This window comes from Cucurbita maxima, unplaced genomic scaffold (genome assembly GCF_002738345.1).
Source record: "Cucurbita maxima cultivar Rimu unplaced genomic scaffold, Cmax_1.0 Cma_Scf00029, whole genome shotgun sequence".
In the NCBI taxonomy this organism is placed as follows: Eukaryota; Viridiplantae; Streptophyta; class Magnoliopsida; order Cucurbitales; family Cucurbitaceae; genus Cucurbita; species Cucurbita maxima.
This window is the reverse complement of record NW_019272045.1, coordinates 1-5,000: the sequence shown is the minus strand read 5'-3', so window position 1 is coordinate 5,000 and position 5,000 is coordinate 1. Positions and strand designations below refer to the sequence as shown.

The following is a 5,000-nucleotide window of genomic DNA, read 5'->3' as shown; positions in this document are numbered from 1 at the left end:
TTTTTTTTTTTCACACATAACAATTCTTCCCTTGTCGTCCAGCGGTTTGGATATCTGATTTTCAGTAAAGAGACCCGAGTTTGATTTTCGGCAATGAAACTATTTTCGTTTTTTTTTTACCATTTTCAATTATTCTCTCTTCTCGAGTTTCTTGTTTTTTTTATATATAACAATTCTTCTGCTTCCATTGTCGTCCAGCGGTTAGGATATCTGGCTTTCACCCAGGAGACCCGGGTTCGATTTCCGGCAACGGAACCATTTTATTTATGAAATTTTCAATTATTCTCTTTTCCCGAGTTTCTTGTTTTTTTCACACAAAAATTTTTCTGTTGTCTTCGAGCGGTTAGGATATCTGACTTTCACCCAAGAGACTCGAGTTCGAATTCCAACAACAAAACTTTTTATTTATTTATTTTTTTTCCAATTTCCAATTTTCTCTCTTCTCGAGTTGCTTGCTTTTTTTTACACATAACAATTCTTATGCTGTCGTTTAGCGATAAGGAAATTTGCCTTTCACCCAGAGGACACGGGTTCGATTCTCGACACCATAACTATTTTATTTATTTATTTTTTTGCAATGTTCAATTATTCCCTCTTCTCGAGTTTCTTGTTTTTTTTTTCACACATAACAATTCTTCCGTTGTCGTCCAGCGGTTTGGATATCTGACTTTCACTAAAGAGACCCGAGTTTGATTTCCGGCAATGGAACTATTTTATTTTTTTTTTACCATTTTCAATTATTCTCTCTTCTCAAGTTTCTTGTTTTTTTCATTTATAATAATTCTTCCGTTGTCGTCCAGCGGTTAGGATATCTGGCTTTCACCCAGGAGACCCGGGTTCGATTCCCGGCAACGGAACCATTTTATTTATGAAATTTTCAATTATTCTCTTTTCTCGAGTTTCTTGTTTTTTTCACACAAAATTTTTTCTGTTGTCTTCGAGCGGTTAGGATATCTGACTTTCACCCAAGAGACTGGAGTTCGAATTCCAGCAACGAAACTTTTTATTTATTTATTTTTTTTCCAATTTCCAATTTTCTCTCTTCTCGAGTTGCTTGCTTTTTTTTACACATAACAATTCTTATGCTGTCGTTTAGCGATAAGGAAATTTGCCTTTCACCCAGAGGACACGGGTTCGATTCTCGACACCATAACTATTTTATTTATTTATTTTTTTGCAATGTTCAATTATTCCCTCTTCTCGAGTTTCTTGTTTTTTTTTTCACACATAACAATTCTTCCGTTGTCGTCCAGCGGTTTGGATATCTGACTTTCACTAAAGAGACCCGAGTTTGATTTCCGGCAATGAAACTATTTTATTTTTTTTTACCATTTTCAATTATTCTCTCTTCTCGAGTTTCTTGTTTTTTTCATATATAATAATTCTTTCGTTGTCGTCCAGCGATTAGGATATCTGGCTTTCACCCAGGAGACCCGGGTTCGATTCCCGGCAACAGAACCATTTTATTTATGAAATTTTCAATTATTCTCTTTTCTCGAGTTTCTTGTTTTTTTCACACAAAAATTTTTCTGTTGTCTTCGAGCGGTTAGGATATCTGACTTTCACCCAAGAGACTGGAGTTCGAATTCCAGCAACGAAACTTTTTATTTATTTATTTTTTTTCCAATTTCCAATTTTCTCTCTTCTCGAGTTGCTTGCTTTTTTTTACACATAATAATTCTTATGTTGTCGTTCAGCGATTAGGAAATTTGCCTTTCACCTAGAGGACACGGGTTCAATTCTCGACACCATAACTATTTTATTTATTTATTTTTTTGCAATATTCAATTATTCCCTCTTCTCGAGTTTCTTGTTTTTTTTTTCACACATAACAATTCTTCCGTTGTCGTCCAGCGGTTTGGATATCTGACTTTCACTAAAGAGACCCGAGTTTGATTTCCGGCAATGAAACTATTTTTTTTTTTTTTTTACCATTTTCAATTATTCTCTCTTCTCGAGTTTCTTTTTTTTTTCATATATAAGAATTCTTCCGTTGTCGTCCAGCGGTTAGGATATCTGGCTTTCACCCAGGAGACCCGGGTTCGATTCCCGGCAACAGAACCATTTTATTTATGAAATTTTCAATTATTCTCTTTTCTCGAGTTTCTTGTTTTTTTCACACAAAAATTTTTCTGTTGTCTTCGAGCGGTTAGGATATCTAACTTTCACCCAAGAGACTCGAGTTTGAATTCCAGCAACGAAACTTTTTATTTATTTTTTTTTTTTCCAATTTCCAATTTTCTCTCTTCTCGAGTTGCTTGCTTTTTTTTACACATAACAATTCTTATGTTGTCGTTCAGCGATTAGGAAATTTGCCTTTCACCCAGAGGACACGGGTTCGATTCTCGACACCATAACTATTTTATTTATTTATTTTTTTGCAATGTTCAATTATTCCCTCTTCTCGAGTTTCTTGTTTTTTTTTTCACACATAACAATTCTTCCGTTGTCGTCCAGCGGTTTGGATATCTGACTTTCACTAAAGAGACCCGAGTTTGATTTCCGGCAATGGAACTATTTTATTTTTTTTTACCATTTTCAATTATTCTCTCTTCTCAAGTTTCTTGTTTTTTTCATATATAATAATTCTTCCGTTGTCGTCCAGCGGTTAGGATATCTGGCTTTCACCCAGGAGACCCGGGTTCGATTCCCGGCAACGGAACCATTTTATTTATGAAATTTTCAATTATTCTCTTTTCTCGAGTTTCTTGTTTTTTTCACACAAAATTTTTTCTGTTGTCTTCGAGCGGTTAGGATATCTGACTTTCACCCAAGAGACTTGAGTTCGAATTCCAGCAACGAAACTTTTTATTTATTTATTTTTTTTCCAATTTCCAATTTTCTCTCTTCTCGAGTTGCTTGCTTTTTTTTACACATAACAATTCTTATGTTGTCGTTCAGCGATTAGGAAATTTGCCTTTCACCCAAAGGACACGGGTTCGATTCTCGACACCATAACTATTTTATTTATTTATTTTTTTGCAATATTCAATTATTCCCTCTTCTCGAGTTTCTTGTTTTTTTTTTCACACATAACAATTCTTCCGTTGTCGTCCAGCGGTTTGGATATCTGACTTTCACTAAAGAGACCCGAGTTTGATTTCCGGCAATGGAACTATTTTATTTTTTTTTACCATTTTCAATTATTCTCTCTTCTCAAGTTTCTTGTTTTTTTCATATATAATAATTCTTTCGTTGTCGTCCAGCGGTTAGGATATCTGGCTTTCACCCAGGAGACCCGGGTTCGATTCCTGGCAACGGAACCATTTTATTTATGAAATTTTCAATTATTCCCTCTTCTCGAGTTTTTTGTTTTTTTTTTTCATACATAACAATTCTTCCGTTGTCGTCCAGCGCTTAAGATATCTGATTTTCAACAAAGAGACCCGAGTTTGATTTCCGATAATGGAACTATTTTTTTTTTTTTACCATTTTCAATTATTCTCTCTTCTCGAGTTGCTTGCTTTTTTTTACATATAACAATTCTTATGTTGTCGTTCAGCGGTTAGGAAATTTGGCTTTCATCCAGAGGACATGGGTTCGATTCTCGACACCAGGACTATTTTATTTATTTATTTTTTTTGCAATGTTCAATTATTCCCTCTTCTCGAGTTTCTTGTTTTTTTTTTCACACATAACAATTCTTCCGTTGTCGTCCAGCAGTTTGGATATCTGACTTTCACTAAAGATACCCGAGTTTGATTTCCGGCAATGGAACTATTTTATTTTTTTTTACCATTTTCAATTATTCTCTCTTCTCCAGTTTCTTGTTTTTTTCATATATAATAATTCTTCCGTTGTCGTCCAGCGGTTAGGATATCTGGCTTTCACCCAGGAGACCCGGGTTCGATTCCCGGCAACGGAACCATTTTATTTATGAAATTTTCAATTATTCTCTTTTCTCGAGTTTCTTGTTTTTTTCACACAAAATTTTTTCTGTTGTCTTCGAGCGGTTAGGATATCTGACTTTCACCCAAGAGACTTGAGTTCGAATTCCAGCAACGAAACTTTTTATTTATTTATTTTTTTTCCAATTTCCAATTTTCTCTCTTCTCGAGTTGCTTGCTTTTTTTTACACATAACAATTCTTATGTTGTCGTTCAGCGATTAGGAAATTTGCCTTTCACCCAGAGGACACGGGTTCGATTCTCGACACCATAACTATTTTATTTATTTATTTTTTTGCAATGTTCAATTATTCCCTCTTCTCGAGTTTCTTGTTTTTTTTTTTCACACATAACAATTCTTCCGTTGTCGTCCAGCGGTTTGGATATCTAACTTTCACTAAAGAGACCCGAGTTTGATTTCCGGCAATGAAACTATTTTATTTTTTTTTACCATTTTCAATTATTCTCTCTTCTCGAGTTTCTTGTTTTATTTTTATATATAACAATTCTTCTGGTTTCGTTGTCGTCCAGCGGTTAGGTTATCTAGCTTTCACCCAGAGGACACGGGTTCGATTCTCGACACCATAACTATTTTATTTATTTATTTTTTTGCAATGTTCAATTATTCCCTCTTCCTGAGTTTCTTGTTTTTTTTTTTTCACACATAACAATTCTTCCCTTGTCGTCCAGCGGTTTGGATATCTGATTTTCAGTAAAGAGACCCGAGTTTGATTTTCGGCAATGAAACTATTTTCGTTTTTTTTTTACCATTTTCAATTATTCTCTCTTCTCGAGTTTCTTGTTTTTTTTATATATAACAATTCTTCTGCTTCCATTGTCGTCCAGCGGTTAGGATATCTGGCTTTCACCCAGGAGACCCGGGTTCGATTTCCGGCAACGGAACCATTTTATTTATGAAATTTTCAATTATTCTCTTTTCTCGAGTTTCTTGTTTTTTTAACACAAAAATTTTTCTGTTGTCTTCGAGCGGTTTGGATATCTAACTTTCACTAAAGAGACCCGAGTTTGATTTCCGGCAATGAAACTATTTTATTTTTTTTTACCATTTTCAATTATTCTCTCTTCTCGAGTTTCTTGTTTTATTTTTATATA

General features: G+C 34.3%; 7 non-coding genes across 7 annotated transcripts; all 7 read left to right on the top strand.

Moving 5' to 3' along the window:
* The first annotated feature begins 183 nt into the window (after positions 1 to 183).
* TRNAE-UUC lies at positions 184 to 255 on the top strand. The gene has a single exon. It is a non-coding gene; the product is annotated as a tRNA-Glu (tRNA).
* Positions 256 to 785: 530 nt separating this feature from the next.
* Positions 786 to 857, top strand: TRNAE-UUC. The gene has a single exon. It is a non-coding gene; the product is annotated as a tRNA-Glu (tRNA).
* A 1,132-nt stretch (positions 858 to 1,989) lies between these two features.
* TRNAE-UUC lies at positions 1,990 to 2,061 on the top strand. Its single transcript has one exon. It is a non-coding gene; the product is annotated as a tRNA-Glu (tRNA).
* Positions 2,062 to 2,590: 529 nt separating this feature from the next.
* On the top strand, positions 2,591 to 2,662 carry TRNAE-UUC. Its single transcript has one exon. It is a non-coding gene; the product is annotated as a tRNA-Glu (tRNA).
* A 529-nt stretch (positions 2,663 to 3,191) lies between these two features.
* TRNAE-UUC lies at positions 3,192 to 3,263 on the top strand. The gene has a single exon. It is a non-coding gene; the product is annotated as a tRNA-Glu (tRNA).
* Positions 3,264 to 3,793: 530 nt separating this feature from the next.
* On the top strand, positions 3,794 to 3,865 carry TRNAE-UUC. Its single transcript has one exon. It is a non-coding gene; the product is annotated as a tRNA-Glu (tRNA).
* Positions 3,866 to 4,718: 853 nt separating this feature from the next.
* Positions 4,719 to 4,790, top strand: TRNAE-UUC. Its single transcript has one exon. It is a non-coding gene; the product is annotated as a tRNA-Glu (tRNA).
* Positions 4,791 to 5,000: the final 210 nt, after the last annotated feature.